The sequence below is a fragment of the Ornithorhynchus anatinus genome, chromosome X2, assembly GCF_004115215.2.
Source record: "Ornithorhynchus anatinus isolate Pmale09 chromosome X2, mOrnAna1.pri.v4, whole genome shotgun sequence".
In the NCBI taxonomy this organism is placed as follows: Eukaryota; Metazoa; Chordata; class Mammalia; order Monotremata; family Ornithorhynchidae; genus Ornithorhynchus; species Ornithorhynchus anatinus.
In genome coordinates this window covers 23,753,473-23,772,966 of record NC_041750.1, presented here as the reverse complement: position 1 = coordinate 23,772,966, position 19,494 = coordinate 23,753,473, and the positions used below count along the sequence as shown (strand labels likewise).

The 19,494-nt window shown below is 47.4% G+C and overlaps 1 protein-coding gene across 5 annotated transcripts in view; it reads left to right on the top strand.

Moving 5' to 3' along the window:
• RNF182 (ring finger protein 182) overlaps positions 1-19,494 on the top strand; it is a 54,646-nt gene that overhangs the window by 8,443 nt on the left and 26,709 nt on the right. The window contains exon 1 of one of the 5 annotated variants that reach the window (XM_029053233.1): positions 11,113-11,150. The exons of 2 other annotated variants lie outside the window; for them this stretch is intronic. The gene's annotated coding sequence lies outside the window, so the exon portion shown is untranslated. Of the gene's footprint in view, positions 1-11,112; positions 11,151-11,595; positions 11,698-12,099; positions 12,782-19,494 lie in introns of those variants that run through there. 2 more of the 5 variants (XM_029053230.2, XM_029053234.2) reach the window with 2 other exon arrangements.

Genomic DNA, 19,494 nt, shown 5'->3' with positions numbered 1-19,494 from the left:
CTGAGTATGTACGTGTATTGGTGTGCATCTCTATATCTGTCTTTGTGCAGCCGTGTATCTGTATATGTGAATTATGTCTATTCATGTATCTAACTGTGTGTATGTGTATCTAAGTGTGTATATAACCGTGTGTGTGTATCTGTGTGTGTGTCTTCTGGTATTTGTTAAGCACTTACCTCGTGCCAGGCACTGTACTGGGGTAGTTCTGGGGTAGATACAAGCTAATAAGGTTGGACACGGTCCATAACCCGCAGGGGGCTCACAGTCTTAATCCCCATTTTACCGATGAGATAACAGAGGCTCAGAGAAGTTAAGTGAGGTGCCTAAGGTCGCACAGCAGACAAGTGTGGAGTCACCGTGGATCTAAATGTATACGTGTGTGGGTGTGTTTTTGTGTGTATAAACCTTTAGGCCACAGACCCACTTCATCTGAAGTTTTCTAGGTTGGCCCCTGAACCTAGATAATGATGAGGTTCAGTCCAGCTGTGCCTGGGCAGAATTAAGATCACAGATGGTAAATGGGTCGCACCAAATGAGTCAAATGAGAAATTAAGAGTCTTCCCTGTCATCCCCAAAAGGCTAGGCACAGCTATTCCCTGGAGCCTGTGCACGCTCTGTGCCATCTCCCCAAGTTTTCCTGGATCCCAGTGTGGGAGCAGGGCTCAGGAGGAGGGCTCTGCTTTGAGGGAGTGCAGAAAAGGGAAATACGTACAATGTATAAGGCCCCATGGACAGGCACGTTTGGCTTTTCCCCACCTGGTACCTGCTCTGATTTCCCGTGTGACTCTCCCCTCAAACTGACATAAAGATTGGAGCAGGGAAAGGAAGTAGGGAGTGGCAGAGATGGAGATTCTTCTGGCGGTTTCCTGTCGTTCTTGTTGCTGGGGAAACTAGTTCCCTCATAGTCTATGCTCCTTCTGCCAATTTTTCAAAAATTATTGATTGGCTATAGCTCAGTGTCTCCCACAGCCATTCACACCACCAGCTCCAACACACACACACACACACACACATGCTGTTGCTACTTGGTTTTCCTCTCCTATTTTTTCTGGGAAAAACATAAATATTAATGGACAGTAGAGAAGAAGAGAAGAATGAGGGAGTTTTCAAATGGAAATGCAATCAATCAGTGGTAATTTGCCGAGCGCTTGATATGTGCAGAGCACTGTACTGAGTACTTGGGAGGGTATAATACAACAGAATGAAGACTGTGAGCCCCAGGTAAAGAACAGCATGGCCCAATGGAAAGATCCTGGGCCTGGGAGTCAGAGGACCTGGGTTCTAATCCTGACTCCATCACTTGCCTGCTTTGTAAACGTAACTTCTCTAGGCCTCCGTTACCTCTTGTGCAAAATGGAGATCAATACCTGCTCTCCCTCCTACTTAGACTCTGAGCCCCATGTAGGATCTGATTATCTTATATCGACCCCAGCTCTTTACCAGAGTGGGTGACAAATAATAAGCACTTAGCAAATACTGTAATTATTAATTATTATTACGTGGGATATGGACTGCGTCCAACCTGATGATCTTGTCTCCACTCCAACGCTTAGTACAGCGGGTGACACATAGTAAGCACTTAACAAATACTACAGTTATTACTCATTATTGTTATGTGGGACGTGGCCTGTGTCCAACCTGATTTCTCTGTATCCACCCCATGGCTTAGAGCAGTGCCTGGCACATAGTAAGTGCTTAACAAATACCGTTTAAAAAAAAGTGTTGCTCTCTTTCCCTGATCCATACAGGAAAGCCAGGAAGCCTCCACAGTTAGCGCTCAATAAATGCCATTCATTTACTGATCGACTGATTGAACCTGTCCCACAGGGCTTCCAACCTAAAGAGTGAGGGAGAATAGGTATTGAATCCCCATTTTACAGGTGAGGAAACTGAGGCCTAGAGAAGTTAAGTGACTTGCCCAAGGTCACACAACAGACAAGTGGCAGAGTCTCCTGACTTTCAGGCCACTGGTCCTTTCCATTAGGGCGACACTGCTTCACGGAACAACTCAAAGGGACAAGTGGAAAGCCTCGGCGTCCGTCTCCCGGGGATACACCAGCCCCCAGCCGGACGGTTTCGGCTAACGGGGTGACCGGCCCCTGCTCTGAAGCCGTCACTGGCCTTGCAAACAATGAGGCTGGCTTGAGCCTTGTTGGACCGAGGTCCATGAGAACCTGGACAGCCACCAGCAGCTTGCATAGCATCCAATACACTGTGTTCTCAATCCCATCCAACACTGCTCTTTGCCAAGTTCTCTTCAAGCCAATCTAACAAGTGGCATAAAAAAGAAATCTGAGAAAGGATTGTTGTTAATAGAAGGGCAGGAGAAATTTTCAAAAGACATATACCCAGGGCTTTTTTATATATTTCTGTTCGCTAGACTGTAATAGGACTGATTGACAGACGTTTCAAGCCTCTCTCAGCAAAATCCAACAGTCACAGATGTCACTGTCGTAGCCACTGCCTGTCCACCTTGCTAGCGTTCGAGTCTTTCCCAGGCCATCCCAGGGGCCGACGGGAGTTTCGTTGACCCTAGGGCGGGAGCAGCTTTTCTCCTTTGTGGGAGCCCTTCACGGTCCCAGGTCCCCAAGTCTTTCTGCGTGGGATTTAAATAATAAAAGCTCGGTCTTCACTCCAGTTTCCTTCTAGCCAGACTAGAGGTGAAGCATGGCACAAGGAGAGCTAGCATGGAAGTGACTGGGGGAGTTTTCAGCAGATAATCTGTGCCCAGAGAATTTTTCTCAGTATCAAGATTTGGGGAAGATCTTTCAGTAATAGTAATGATGATAATAATAATGGTTTTTGCTAAACGCTTATTATTTTGCTAAACGCTGAACGCTTACAGTGCTTATAGTGAGCACCTTTGCAAGCACTGTATTAAGCACTAGGGTAGACTCCTGATACTCAGGCTGGACATTGTCCCTGTCCCACATGGGGCTCACATGAGGTGTTAGCAAATAATTTGTGCCCAGAGAGCAGTGTGGCTCAGTGGAAAGAGCCCGGGTTTGGGAGTCAGAAGTCATGGGTTCGAATGCCGACTCTGCCCCTTGTCAGCTGAGTGACTGTGGGCAAGTCACTTCACTTCTCTGTGCCTCATTTCCCTCATTTGTAAAATGGGGATGAAGCCTGTGAGCCTCACTTGGGACAACCTCATTCCCCTGTATCTACCCCAGCGCTTAGAACAGTGCTCTGCACGTAGTAAGCGCTTAACAAATACCAACATTATTATCCTGGGAATCAAGAGATGAGTCAGTTGTAACTGAATTAACCAACATGATAGTGTCATATAGTAAAGAGGAGAGTGTCCGTCAGAGTGAGGAGACTGTCTATTGAGACTCTTTTTTGAGGGGCATGGAGAAATTGGCGGGCCTCCAGAGAAGAGCAACCAGAATGCTTTTCTTTGTTTGACCTATGAAGAAAGGTTAAATGGGATGGGGTTATTTCATCTAGAGCATAGAAAGCTGAGAGGATGATGTCATAGATCTCTTCAAGGAGCTGAAGAGTTATTATGAAGAGGGTGAAGTTGTTCTTTAATTTGCCTGTAGACATAATTAGAGGAAATGGGCTTAATTTTCAGAATGAGGGGTTTAAGATAGACGTGAGGAAGAACTTACTGTTACTGAGGGTTACCACATCTGTGAGGAGGTAGGAGAGGGAGATGGCCGCCTTCCTGCTTTCCTCTCCTTTTCTATGGTATTTGTTAAGCTCTTACTATGTACCAGATCCCCTCTCAGGGTCACATCTGGAGAGTTTCCAGTCCTCTACCAGTGTCGACCACATGAGGGAAAGTCAAGCGGTGGCCGATCCATCCCATTCCTAGCTCGGACGGTGGCTAGCGAGCGGAAGACAATCGGCTACAAGTCAAAACTCACCTGTGCTGGGCAAGAGCGGCATGGGAGAGAGTGGAGGGCGGATTGAGTGTGATTACCCACACGGTACTTTGAAATACGACCGTTGGCCTCATTCAGTTTTGAGATAGAATATTTCAAATGGCATTTAGGGTTCACCATTCCCGTAGATTCGCATGGTTTGAATGCATTCTCCTGCTACTCAGAAACAGAATCTTTTCTGCCCTCAAAGTCTTCTACTCGGCTGGACTTAAGTACATTTGTGAAATGAGCTCTATAAATTTGATCATCTTCCACTAAGAAGAGCGTTTTCTATGGTCCTTGTGACAGGTGCTCACTAAATATCTGTGGTTGATGACAATGATAGGGCTCTCTCTGTGGGCCATTAAAATTCCAAATAGTCCTTCGAATACGCTGTTAATGTTAGAAAAATGAAATACGGTACATAATGTGTCCTATTTTTCCCCAGTAGGAGAAATCTTGGATATTTTAAATAGAGGGGGTTTTTTTCTAAATTTCTGTGTGCTTATTGTTGGAAACAAAACGTTCCAAAAGACTCTAGTTGCAGTCTACCAAATCAGAGATGATTTTTTGTAATATTTTCAAGAAATATTCATTTTAGTAAAATATTATTAACCATTCTTCTTTGTCCTTATTGCCCCAATCAATTCTTCCAGTTAGGGTGTGTTTTTAGAAAGGGCAATGTGGAGTTTGGGGATAAAGGGAATTGGTTTTTTCAAGATTTCTTCAAACAAAGGTGTCTGTGAAAACCAAATTCAGATCTGGAGATTCCACTCAACTGTAGCTTTCTGCAAGTGAGGGAAGCATTCAATCTGAAAATTGCAAATTGAAGCTTCCAGGGGAAGAGAAGCGTCATGGCCTAGGGGCAAGAGCATGGGCTTGGGAGTCAGAGGACATGGGTTCTAATCCAGGCTTCACCACTTGTCTGCTGTGTGATCTTGGACAAGTCACTTAACTTCTCTCTGCCTCAGTTACCTCATCTATAAAATGGATATTAAGACTGTGAGCCCCATGTGGAACAAGCTGATTACCTTGTATCTCCACCGGCACTTAGTAAGTAAGAACTGTATAGTAAGCGCTTAACAAATACCATAATTATTATTATTATTTTTAAAGGAAGCACAACTATTCATTTCGCTGTAAGCACAATGAAGTCAACCAACTTCAGGAGAATCCTTTTAAAATAGATCTTGTTAATATCTTTCTTGTTAACCTATAAACAGTGAAATAGTATTTGAGTAGTGTTCCTCTTTAGCATTCCCAGTAATCCCAATAATCTCACTGTCAGGGTCTACACAAGTAAAATGAAGGGGAAAATTAAGGCAATTATTTGATAGTTTGGCCAATAATACCCCAAACCCGCTCTTGAGGAGAAAGAGGGAATTGAGGTGTAGGGGATCTGAATTTCCAACTGGACTATCATCCTTGATAAGTATACAGGCTAAATGTGCATCTCTCCATTTCATTCCCTCAATTCCTTTGTCCCTTTGCCACCCCGTTGTGTGCCTTTGGCCAGAAGTCAGAGGCGAAAGAGAGAGATTGTTGAATTAGATTTAGTAGAAATAATATGACCATGTCTCCATGACTCCAGTGCTTACTTTGCACCTTCCTTAGAGACCCCTACCTCGTCCCCACGCTAAGTATAAAAGGAGATATGAGCAATAGAAGATGCTGGTGACCAGACAGAGGACACCTCTGAAAATTATTGTATTAAATTAGGCATTTGAGAATATGGAATAGGTGAATCCTTTCTCTATCCCACAAATCTGGACAGCTTTCTTGACACCCAGCGTTCAACCTGATATACAACATACACTTCCTGCTTGAACAACTCCCTGTCCATATCCTCCTATGCACTCTATTTATAAATGATTTTCGTCTGTCTCCCGCATTTGAATTGCAATTTCCTTGAAGGCAGAGAACATGTGTCTGGCTTCTCTTGTATTCTTCCAAGGGCTTAGAATAGTGTTTTGCAATAGAAAAGCAGCGTGGCCTGGGAGTCCGAGGCTCTGGGTTCTAATCCATGCTCTGTCATGTATCTGCTCTGTGATCTTGGGCAGGTCATATAACTTCTCCATGCTTCGGTTCCCGCATCGGCAAAATGGGGATTTAATACCTGTTCTCCCTCCTACTTAGTCTGTGAGCCCCATGTGGAATTTGATTATCCTGTATTCATTCATTCTGTTCATTCGATCGTATTTATTGAGCGCTTACTGGGTGCAAAACACTGTTCTAATTGTTCGGAAGAGTACAGTACAACATCTACCCCAATGCTTTGCATATAGATAGCCCTTAACAAATATCTGTTGTTATTATTATTGTTACAATAGCAATAATAATAATGAGGCGCTCAGGAAATATCACTGATTGTTTGATTGACTGACTGATCTGACACCACTTAGACTTTGCTCCACAATGCTTTTTTGACTCCCTCTTTAAGCACTTCAGAAAATAGCTGGGAATAATAATAATAATGGTATTTGATAAACACTTACTCTGTGCCAAGCACTGTACTGAGTGCTGGGATAGACACAAGGTAATGAGGTTGTCCCATGTGGGGCTAACAATCTCAATGCCCATTTTACAGATGAGGTCACTGAAGCACAGAGAAATTAAGTGACTTGCCCAAAGTCACACAGCTGACCAGTGGCCGAGGGGGGATTAGAACCCATGACCTCTGACTCCCAAGGAAGGAAAGGGTCTGATACAACTGCTTCTTAATGAGCTATTATGAGGGGATATGTGTTTCATATTGCCTTAACTTTTCCTTCGTAGTCCAAACCACGTCGCCCAAGTGAGTTAAAATACTCCCGAGGTCCTGATGTTTTCAAATGCTGAAGTTTTCCACGAAGAGTTCTGATAAGTCTTCCTCAGCCAAAAGTATTAGAAAGGCTCAGCGGGTCCTTCACTGGCCACCGGATGATGCTTGCTTCAAAGGCCCTCAAGAAAGCCACTATAGTGTTTTAATAAGAGAGGATGAGAGCAAACCGTTCCTCTATTTGTTTGCTTTAGGCAATTACTGGGTCTCTTGAATGTGAATGGATACTAGCTGTGAAGTCCGCTCTTTGATACTGTGGTGTTTTCATCCTACTTCCTGGGTCAGAAGTTGTGCAACCTCCCACCCCCCAACTTCTCTTCTTCCTTCTCTCCACAGCTTTCTCTTTCACATGTGCCAGTCATTTGATCTTTCCCTCCTTTCTCCTCACCCTGTATTTTTCCATCCACCCTATGACTTCACCCTCTCCCACCTCCTCCCCTTCTCAACCACCTGGTGACGCCTTTTTTTCTTTCCTTTTCTACTTTAAAGCGTAGATATCACTGCGGGACAGCCACGATAGCCTAGTGGAAAGACCAGGGGCCTGGGAGTCAGAGGAACTGGGTTCTTCTCCCATTCTGACACTTGTCCGCTGTGTGACCTCAGATAAGTCACTTCACTTCTCTGTGCCTCAGTTCACGCATCTGCAAAATGGGGATTCAATACCCGTTCTCCCTCCTAGTTAGACTCTGAGCTCCGTGGGGGACCTGATTATCTTATATCTACCCCAGCGCTTAGAACAGTGCTCGGTGCATAGGTAAGCACTTAAATACCATAATTATTATTATTATTATCACCCATTCCTGGCCAAGCAAATTGTAGAAGAGAGCTGATAAACATAAAGAGGGTTTGAGCTGCAGGATGCTGGTAATCCTAAAGCAGAGATTTTTAGACAGAATTCTGTTAAGAGGAACTCTTCAAAGGGAATGTCTGCTCTATTGTGCTCATCTGGGATTTCATGATAACAAACCCCGTTGGAAAGCAAACCAGCCGACGCTCCTTGCAGCATTGATAGAATGAAAATTTTATGAAAACGGTCATTTTCCCAACATAATTTCGGGGAGATGTTAAGGGTGAGCTTTCTGCTCTCCCTGGATGGGCCTCGGAAGAGATATGTACGTTTGTTTGAATTTTAAGAAGTGCCCACACCTGCTTAGGAATTGGCTGTCATAGCCTGACTATTCAATCATTGTTCCAGACAGCCTGTTGAAAGGAAGATAAAAGCAAGGCAAGATATATAACATTGATAGCAAGACAATAGATGAAACCAACAAGTCATAAATAGTATAACTTTCAGCAAAAACTCTGAATCCAAAACACATGAAAAAAAAAAACAAACCTCTGTTCATTTTGAAAAACTTAGGCCACACTTTTAATAATCTATACAATACCCATGATTTACAGCTCTGAGATACACTTTCGTTAGTATTTTATAACAATAACAACTGGCCTTTCTCGACGGTGCCATTTCCCAGTGCTTTCCTTCGCTCCAATAGTTTGGAAAACACTGACATTCCAAAGCCGCACACATCCACATGAGGCAAGTCTATTAATTGCTCCACTTTCGATACCTTCACTTGATTGGCAAGGGAGCCAAGGTCGTTCAGCCAGTCATTCAGCAATTATTCACTTACCGCATCTGCACTCACTGCAAGTTGAGCTAATTACCGCACCGACAGCTGTCACTCAGCCGGAACTTATGTGCTCCCCTGGCCAAAGGAGTGGCACATCCTGGGATGGAGGAACTGGAGTTTACTTGCTTTTGCAAATATCTGCATTGCAAATACCTGTCGCATCCTCCCTGACAATAACTAGAACCAGGACTGACATACCAGTTTCCTTACGGAAGGTAAAACTCCCCTTAAAAAGCTCATACACCGGAAGAATCCAGTTTCCTCTTAGCACAGAAATGGATTCGCCAGGTATTCAGACCCTCTTCACTGTAAGCTTGTTATAGGCAGGGAACATGTCTGCTCATGTTGTTGTATTGGACTCTCCCAAGCGCTTAGTACTGTGCTCTGCACATAGTAAGTGCTCAGAAGATACGATTGACTGATTGATTGATTCAGAGAGATGTTTTGAGACCCAATGTTAGCATACTGCCACGCTAAGGGTCAACTCCGTCTGGGTTAGCACCTGTTCTTATCTGTAATTTTATTTACTTGTATTGATGTCTGTCTCCCCTCCGTCTCTAGACCGTCTCTAGACCGTAAGCCTGTTGTGGGCAGGGAATGTCATTTTTTTTTTTTTTTTTTGGTAGCGTACTTTCCCAAGTGCCCAGTACAGTGCTCGGCACACAGTAAGCACTCAATAAATGCGATTGAATAACTATCTCCAGCCTATTCATTCAATAGTATTTATTGAGCGCTAACTATGTGCAGAGCACCGTACTAAGCTCTTGGAATGCACAATTCGGCAACAGATAGAGACCATCCCTGCCCAGTGACGGGCTCACGGTCTAATCACGTCGACCCTAATAAAACCCACGTTTGATGAACTGCATCCAGTTTGGGGCAGGACCAATATCTTCCAACGCCAAGGTTTATTTATTTGCTTTGTTTCTTGGTTTGCTCGTGTCATTTGCAGTACATTTTTAATACTATTCTATCTGTCTACCCTCACCTAGTCGGTGAGCCCCACGTGAGACAGGGATTGGTCCACAGCTATTAATCAATCAAGCAATGGTATTTATTGAGCACTTACTGTGTGCAGAGCGCCGGCCTCGGCACTCGAGCGAGAAGAGATGGTAGATACGTTTCCTGCCCACAAGGAGCTAACGATCTAGAGGACTCCCTGTCTATTCCAGCATTTAGTACAGTGCTGGGTACATAGTAGGCACTTCACAGATACCATAACAGTCTAATCTTCAGTGCTCTTTTCTTTCCACCAACTTGACCATTCCTCTGAAGAGATGGAAGCTGCTTCAGCTAGTTTGAAATACCGCCTCACCGATTCTCTTACGGGCAACCGATCGCTCTCTCCATTAGCTAACCCGCGGGTCTAAATAATCCTGACGTGCCCTTTTGCCACTCACAGGGCGATTCACTGATCGGAAGAAAAGAAACGCCTTGCCACCCAGTGTGTGTGTGTTTGGGTGAACCGAAGCCGACGGAGGTTTTCTATTGAGAAACCGCACTCTTTCAAGAAAACGTGTTGTGTACGATGATGACTCAGTCAGCCTTGAACGCTCTCCAAGACTGTCTGCTAGGGATGGTCGGATTTTTAGGGGAGAGGGCAGGGCAGGCAGCTGGACTAGCCTGGCCGGATCTTCCTTCCTCCCTCCGTCCCCCGAGTCTCATACCTTGCGGTGCTGGCCGGTTTTTTTGGCTTGGGCGTTCAGTCGGGTAAAATGCTTAACAGTCACTGCCTGAAGTTCAGTAGCTGTCTCAGCAGAGACCAGACAATGTGGCCTGAATGAGGTGTCTTTCATCCATTCAACAGTATTTATTGAGCGCTTACTATGTGCAGAGCACTGTACTGAGCGCTTGGAATGTACAATTCGGCGACAGATAGAGACAATCCCTGCCCTCTTAGTGGGTAGGGTGACAAGAGCCCCCTTGTGAGATGGAAAGCCAAGCTCTCCCCTGCTCCCCGCCCCCCCCCCCATCCCTGCCCATTTCCCGAAGACATCCGCTTAATAATAATTATGGTATTTGCCAAGGGCTTACTAGGTGCCAGGCACTGCGCTAACCATCGGGGTGGATGCGAGCAAATCAGGTTGGACAGTCCCCGTCCCACGCGGGGCTCGCAATCTCAATGCCCAACGTACAGATGAGGTAACGGAGGCCCAGAGAAGTGAAGTGACCGGCCTAAGGTCACACAGCAGATAAACGGAGGACGGGGATCGGAACCCCTGACCTTCCGACACCCAGGCTCGTGTTCCATCCACTACACCACGCTGCTTCTCATTTTTACGAGCCACTGGGCAGCGAGGCTTAGTGGAAAGAGCACGGGCTCGGGAGTCAGAGGACTTGGGTTCCAAAAAAAAAGCGGGAGCCCCACGTGGGACAATCTGATTACCCTGTAGGTGCCCCAGCGCTTAGAACAGTGCTCTGCACATAGTAAGCGCTTAACAGATACCATAATCATTATTATTCTCATCATCCCGGCTCCGCCACTTTGCTGTGTGACCTCGAGCCAGCCACTGAACTTCTCTGTGCCTCAGTTACCTCATCTGTAAAACGGGCGGTGAGATCGTGAGCCCCACGTGGGGCAAGCTGATCACCTTATATCCACCCCATCGCCCAGAAGGGTGCCTGGCCCCCACTAAGGGCTTAACGGATACCATCACCGTCATCATCATTATGACTTCATGAGGGAGAGAAGCTCCAGTTCCAGTGGGCGGGGACAGAGACGCCCTCCTCCCCCGGGGGGGGGGGGGGAGAGAGAGAGAAGATGCCCCCGCCCCAGATTGGAGAGAGAGAGAGACCCTCACCCAGAGTGAGAGGAGAGAGGCCGGCCCAAAGGTAGGAGAGGAGAGAGCTTGCCCAGGGGTGGGAGGAGAGAGGGAGAGAGAGAGAGAGAGAGAGAGGGAGAGCGACCCCGGACCTAAGGAGGGAAGGATGGAGGGGAGAGGGACCCCTCCCACCCAGCCACACGTATAAATATAGATAGATAGATAGATAGATAGATAGATAGATAGATAGATATATGTCCACAGAGAGAGAGAGAGAGAGATTGCTAGGTATAGAAGGAGGGTGCGAGGGGAGGGGTGGGTCCCGGGCGAGGAGGGCAGGAAGGGGGAGCGGCGTGAGGGGCGGCGGGGCCGGAAGGATGCTCCGGTCCGAGGAGCTGGGCCGCCGCCGGTTGCCATGGTGACGGCGGGCTCGGCGGCTCCCCGCCGGAGTAACAAAGCCTCCCGCTCCTGCCACGGGGCTCCTCCTCCTCCTCCTCCTCCTCCTGCTCCTGCTCCTCCTCCTCCTCCTCCTGCTCTTCCTCGTCCTCCTCCTCTTCTTCCCGGTGGCCCCCCCCGGGGCGGAGCGGGACCGGACGCCTGGGTCCCGCATGCAGCAGGTAGGCGGGGGGCGCAGGGGCGGGGGGGGTTGGCAACCTTCATCGCACAAACGCGCCCACACAACTCACACGTCCACACAGTCGCCCGTTCACACACGGACAGGGTGCCCCGGCCCCTCCCTGCCCCTTCCCCGATCCCCCATCCCTCCCCCATCGCCCTGGCTGGGGTCTGCCCCATCTCCCCCGGGGGGAGGGCATCCCCGGCCCCCCCAGATCCCAGCTCGGCGCCCAAAGACCCCCCCCCCTCCCCGGGAGGGGGGAGTGGGGGGCACAGGTGGCGGGGGCCTCGGTTGGGAGGGTGGGGAGCAAGGGGGTGACCCGGCCGGGCTCACCCCCATCTTCCCCCCTCCGAGAGCCGCAGCCGTTGGAGCCGTGGGGCGTTTTTTCCCCCTCCCGGCCCGGAGCCTCGGGGAGCGGGGGCCGGGATAGGGGATCCGCAGGCGAGGATTTTCCCCTCGGGAGCGGGATGTCTGGTCCGGGCACTGGTCCTCCGCGTTGGAGAGAAGAGGCGGGCAGGGCTGAGCCGGAAAGCGGCTGGGTCTGCGGGAATGAACGGCAGCCGGATCATCCCGCCGGTGATGATTTTGTAGGACGTGGGGCGGGGATGGTCCCCGTCGGTTGCCGGATCGCACTTTCCGAGCGCTCGGTCCGGTGCTCCGCACACGGTGAGCGGCCAACGACTACGATCGAATAGATGAAGGAGGAGGGGAGGGTCTCCGTTGGGCCCCGGTGCTTGAAAGGGAAGGGGGAACCCGGGCCGAAAAGTTAAAAGCGTCGTCGCTATGGCCGGAGAGCATCCATCCATCATCGGCGCCTGGTTACTGCGACCCCAGGGCGCTCGCCACCTCTAAAGCGGCAGCGTGGACCGAAAGCAGCGGCTCGCTACCCGCGATGTCGTCCTTCCCTTGCCCCAGAGAGGTTGAATGAAGACACCGCAGGTCGGGCGTCGAACTGGACGGGGGCGGATGACGATTAGCACATCGCGGTTATCGCATCGTGACTTCGCAGTTACCCGGCGATATTCGCGACCGGAGTCGCGGCCGTCCGGACGGAGAATCGCTTGATGGGGAGGTTCTGTGGCGAGGTCCGTTGATGGTTCGTTTCGGGGTCGATGCACTAGTAGAGGCCCGAGGGGCGAGCGACAGACTGGGGGTGGGGGGCGCGAAAGTCTCGTGGAGGACGAGGAGTGTGTGTATGGGGGTACCCTCCCGCACTTAAAAGGGTATTAATAGTAATAACGCCCTGATTAATAGGGTCTCCCCCACCACCCGCCCCGTGGGATCACGGCCCACCCCGGACGAGAGCCGACGTTCATCCGCGTCGGGTATCCGTGACCTCCCGATCGCCGTCCAACTTCTCCATCCCCTTCTCTGGCTCGGGGGAGAGGGTGTCCGTCTAGAAATGCCACCGGATCTGTTTTACCGCACGGGGAGACGCGCTTTACTAGAGATGCATTTAATTAAGCGGAATTGATCTCATGGCAACCGGGAGAGGATTTCGACGTCCAACCGGATTAGGCGTGCCGCGGTGTGTTTCGGGAAAGAGGAAAGTTGGAGTGGACTGGGGTGTGAAAGTGTAGGAATACATTTGTGCGGCCTGCGGGAGGACTGAGTCGTCTTAATTAAGACGAACAGGAATTCCTGCAGTCGGGAAGTTAGCGCGGAGGAGAATGTGGCATTAATTATCCTGAAGTACATAGATGTAATTATTCCGAATGGCAGTTGAGGACGTCAGAATTATGGGTAGTAAAATAAAAGATTCAAGCGTGAGAAAGTGATCTGATATTCATCACCATTCCCTCTCTCTGGGGATTTCGACACCTGGGCTCCTGATCCGGCGAGATTTCTTCAATTGTTTGGAATTTTAAATTACTGTGTCGTGTCATTTCATCAGGAAAAAAATGGAATATTGTACTGGAAGCTAAGAAAATAGGTGGTGACGTGTCCTTGCTCAGTACCGTCTGCATCCCGGCGCTCTGGTAAATATTTTTGGATGATAAGAAACAGGACTTGCACGCTGATTAAAATTAGGGTGGTATAATTTTTGGAAAGGTACATCTAATAGCAGAATGTCACTATTTTCTCTCTCACGCTTGTAAAAAATTGTCGAGCGTTGACCATTTAAGCAGAAGTCATAGTATAATTTTCGGCTATGGAACGGAGCTGCCTACTCTGCCGAAGAGAATCCGTGTCTCACTTCTTCCCAAAGGGTCGAGAGAATTTGTTTGAAATTTGTCTGATGGCTTTGCGAGTTGACTTTGCTGTGGAAACTCAAGTATGCGTCCCCTGGACCTGATCTTGAAGTTTTAGGGAACTCCATATTAAAGCCAACGGGAAGAGAGACTCCCCCATACCCGACTGGTGGAGGGGGCAAAGTGAGCGCTTTGGGCCCGAGTTTTGCGCGGGGATAACCAGTGTCACTTTAGGGGATTAAGGAGTCATGTTTCTGACTCATCCTCATATAGGATGGGATGAGTAGTGTCGGGCAGACTCAGTACTATGCCTCTTCAGGCTGAAAAACAGGTTGTGCACCTCGGACGGAAATCAGCAGCAGCGTAGAGTGAGGTAGGCACTATATATTTCAGAATGGGTTGTCGTGTGTAATTTACCCAGACTCTGAAGCATGAAATGCGGTCTAGTGGTGGGAAAATGAAAGACAGTAGTCTTTATAAATTTATAGTTGTAACAATAACTGCCACGAGGAGGGAGGTGTGAGTGACCGGTTGGTGGGTGTCGTAAAAGAAGGGACGGTTCTGTCACATCCGTATCCACCCCAGTAGAAAATGTCCCCAGATGGAAGGATTGTAATGCGTGATTAAGGATGCCCACTTGAGCGATTAGGCCGTACATTCGTGAGATTTCAACGTTCCCGTCCTGGGTGTAGTTTGTATCTTTCACAGTCGTCACAAAGCGTAAACCCATTGATCTACTCAAAACCTTTCCAGTATCAGCCTTATGACCAGTACAGTATCGAAAGCCAGAAGCTATTGTCTTCGGGAGTCAATTCTGTAATTAAACGTATGAATCGAGTGCTTGAAGGCACAGTGCTACTCATCAAGGCTTCTATCGTTACCTATATTTTTATAATCCCGCGGTTTAAACAACAGTCGTTTTAACCATATGGGCATGTTTTTGTGCGTGTGCAAAATGTATTGAAGTCTTTATCGGTTGTTTCTGGGTCAACACTTTTTATTCCAGTATCCGATTGCGTAACAGTGACGCGATTGCCACATGGGGTTTATAAGTAACGTTGCTCACAGCACAATTATGGGGAAAGATATATTGGTGTGTTTAGGAGACAGGGTAATCCCTCCATATTTTTTTCACTATGAAACTGATTTTAGAAAGAATGGGTGGTGTTTTGGTGGAGTTGTGTCTCTCTGGTGTTTTGGATTCCTCAAGAGAGAAGTGCTATTGATAAATATTCATTCGTTCGTATTTATTGAGCGCTTACCGTGTGCAGAGCTCAAATGTGAGTGTTATAAATGGACCTGTTGGACATGATGGGTGGTAAAAATAACTACCAGGTCTCAGAAAGGCACATGAGACACGTGTGTTAAGGTGACAGAAGAATGGTGTCTCGTGAAATATGGCAATTCATCGTGGCAATTTAGAAACCCATTTTAGGTAGTGCTCTGTGTTTTTTTTAATTTCTCCATAGATGCCTGGAATAATTATACACGTTAACCTTCTTCCACGCCTGTGATTCAAATGATAATAATAAAAATGTTGGCATTTGTTAAGCACTTACTACGTGCAGAGCACTGTTCTGAGCGCCGGGGTAGATACAGGGGAATGAGGTTGTCCCAAGTGAGGCTCACAGTCTTCATCCCCATTTGACAGATGAGGGAAATGAAGCACAGAGAAGTGAAGTGTCTTGCCCACAGTCACACAGCTAACAAGGGGCAGAGTCGGGATTCGAACCCATGACCTCCGACTCCCAAGCCGGGGCTCTTTCCACTGAGGCTCGCTGCTTCTCTAAGGATATTACTAGTGAACCCAATCATTTTAGTTCAAGTAATTGCTCAGCTTGGTTGCATGCAATCTTTCATGTTTTTCAGCAGATTGAAACAATTTGGTTTGGGTACAATATGCCCCTTATCACCAAAGTTCTTGTGGCTAGCGGTATTCCCATTTTTCAACATAAAGCACCATTTTCAGTGGATCGTCAGCATTCTTCCAGATAAAGTTCTTCACTCCCACCAGATTAGATTTATGTATTTCAGGCCTCTTAGTTTGACCATAAAATATATTCCCTTCTCAGTTTTAGCCAGTACTTTTAAGGGATGACTACAGATAAGCTAATGGATTTGAATGATTTTTTAAAAATTTTCCTTCAAAAACTCTTCACAGGTGAAAGTTTAAAATTATTTTATTTGCTCTGTGAATTTGTAACAGCTAGAAAAATGTACATAATTCAAAATCAAAACTACTCATAAAAATATGCTAATTTTTCAAACATAACTAACAGTAGCTCTCTGAGTGGCCCCTTCCTGGGAATCATTCAAGTTCCAAACATCTAAAAGTGTTTAAAATTTCTCTGTTACCTTCTATTACGCAGATGATAAGATTTTTTTTAAATGGAATGCTTTCTTAACCAATAGATCTGAAGTAAAGGTTTGAATTTGTACACATTAATCCACTGTGCCCTTTCTCCTTCATGGGGTAGCTATAGTCTTTCCAATCAGACTTGCTACTTCACACAATTTGAACGCCAACCTAGTGTGTATAATCGAGCACCGCTCCGTTGAAGGAAAAGAATATTCAGGCCAAACTCCACATGAGAAATGTAAAAGGTGGGTAACTCCCATTTTTGGCATCACCATTTTCTCCAGTTTTATGTTGTCATTTCCAGACTTTATGCTTTTAATATTCATGACTTATAGAGTGAAAATGCTTCACTCTTTGAAGGATTGGAAAATGGATCAGATCTTGTTCTCTATTAATAATTATAAGTGTGGTATTTAAGTGCTTACTGGGTGACAAGTCCTATACTAAGTGCTGTGGTGGATGCAGTCCAGTCGGATCACACCCATTCTCTGGCCCACATGGGGCTGACAATCTAAAGGGGAGAGAGAACAGGCATTTAACCCGTTTTTGTTTTTTTTTAACAGATGAGGGAACTGAGGCACAGAAAAGTTAAGCAATTTGCAAGACCCCACAACAGGCAAATGGCAGAGCTGGGATTAGAACCCAGGTCACCGCCTCCCAGTATCATGTCTTTTCTCCACTAGACCATATTGATCCTCTAAATTTTAAAGTTGAAATATTCTAAAATATTCTATATTCTAAATATTCTAAAGTCTCTAAACCTTTGAGACTTTCTAGTCACCCACCGTTCACATACCGAGAGGTTTGATAAATGCACTTGTTAGCCCCACTCTTCTTCTCCTTCTCCCCGTTCCCAAAATAAACCCCATTATTTCTCCCCACCACTCTAATGGGAATCATAGTGTCAAAGGGTAAACAGGGCACTTATTTAGACTAGTTCATCAATCAGTAAGATCATTTGGGAGGAAACAATTCTTTAAATCAGGTGTATTTAAAATGACACAGGAAAGATAATAATAATTGTATTCGTTAAGCACTTACTATGTGCCAAGAACTGTTCTAAGTGTTGGGGTAGATAAAAGACTATGTTTGGACACAGTCCCCGTCCCACATGGGACTCACAGTCTAGGTGGTGGGAGTAGGAAACTGAAGCACAGAAAAGTCTAATGACTTGCCCAACGTCACACAGAAGACAAGTGGTGGAGCCAGGATTAAAATCCCGGTCCTCTGAGTCCCAGGACCAGGTGCTCCTGGAGAAGCAGCGTGGCTCAGTGGAAAGAGCATGGGCTTTGGAGTCAGGGCTCATGAGTTCGAATCCCAGCTCTGCCACTTGTCGGCTGTGTGACTGTGGGCAAGTCACTTCACTTCTCTGTGCCTCAGTTCCCTCATCTGTAAAATGGGGATCAAGACTGTGAGCCCCACGTGGGACAACCTGATTCCCCTATGTCTACCCCAGCGCTTAGAACAGTGCTCGACACATAGTAAGCGCTTAACAAATACCAACATTATTATTATTATTATTATGCTTTCCGCTAGGTCTCGCTGCTACTTTGGCCAATAAATTTAGGGTGAAACCTGACCCAGGGAACCTCAATAGTGGAATGCTACCTGTCTAAAAAGGCTTTTTTAAACTCTGTCAAACTCACATTTAAAAGACCCCTCTCATCTGGAGTGGCAGGTAATCTCTTCAGGCAGCTTCCTCTGTACACCTTTTGCCTGTTTCAGACCTTCATTTAAAAGTAATAGAACAGCCTGACTCACTGAGCTCGTCAGAACCTTCTCCCGGTTGTTTGTCGTTATAAATAAATGATCGGGGCGACCTAGAATCTTTCTGTTTTGTTTCGGCTTAAATGTTTTCAGATTCTGATAAGGTGACCAGATCTCCCTTTGGGTTGCTGGTCTACCACCTGACAGGATGGACACAGCAAACATGAGGTAGTGGGAGCGAAACCTCAGCCATTGCTGTTCCTGCTTTTGTCATCTTCAGCATAATAATAATACCATTTTGTGCTAAGTAAGCACTGGGGTAAATAGAAGACAATCAGGTGAGAAGCTGTCTGTGAAACACATGAGGCTCACAGTCTAAGTAGGAGGGAGAACAGGAATTGAATCCCCATTCTGCAGATGAGTAAACCGAGAGTGGGAGAAGCGAAGTGACTTGCCCCACGTCATCCAGCGGTCAAGTGGCGGAGCTGGGATTAGAATGCAGAGTTCCACAGAGGATTAGCGTCATTTTGAGCTATGACCGGTTTATCTGGGGAAGCCCTCCCAGATGAGCAGATAAACTGCTTCACTTTCCTACCACCTCATCCACTGTCTAGGAGGCTTAAACTATGTCAGTCGTCAGTCTAGTGACAAGGGGGCAGAGCGATGGGAGAGGTGGGACATTTGGAGCCTAGATCCTACCTCTACCGGCAGTGGCTTGGTGTCACTCCCCTCTTCCCCTCATTTCTGTCCTCCGGAGGGACAGCCAACACCTCCTCTGCGTCTCCTCTCTATCCACTGGAAAGGTTGGGCCCAAGGATTATGTGGGGGTGTGCCCCCTGCCCAAACTGAGGAATTGAGATGCGGTATTGTGGGGCTCACGGGGGGGGGGAGGGTCCCTGCCCCCACAAGTCTAAACGCAGATGTTCAATAGCAGATAAAAATCTCTGGCCTGCAATGTCTTCCTGCCATCTGTAATGACAGGTAACGGCGGGAGAGAAAAATTTGTGTTTGGCGGATGTTCCGATCAATCAGGTCCCGTCCGCGGGAACCAATCAGAGCAAGCGACTCATTCGGGGGTTGTAAATCAACCCCTTCGACTGCGGGCAGTCAGATACGGGCACCCGGGCGCATTCGTAATCCAATTAAAAGTACCTTAGCCGATAAGCACCTGTGTCATGTACTGGACTCAGGTCCTCTGGCTCGCAGAACCCCACTCTTTCCACTAGGCCGTGGCAACTAAACTGCCTCCTTAGGGCCGAGGACGGGCTTTCCTGTATGGCTGGAATAATCTGGCCCTGCCGGAAACCCCCCTCGGCATCCTCCCAGGAAGATCTGTTTGGGGCCCCCCGGGCTCGGGAGACCGCGCTGATTTTCAGGCCATCCTTGGGGTGGTGGGAAGTCCCAGCCGCTGCATCCTCCCGGGCCCTGCCAACTGGGTTCTGCCAACTGGGCTCCGGATGACAGCGGGAAGCCCTGATGGCAGGGCCTGCCAAGGACAGTGAGTGTTCTGTCCTACTTGTTTGTCACCCTTCCCCTGTTT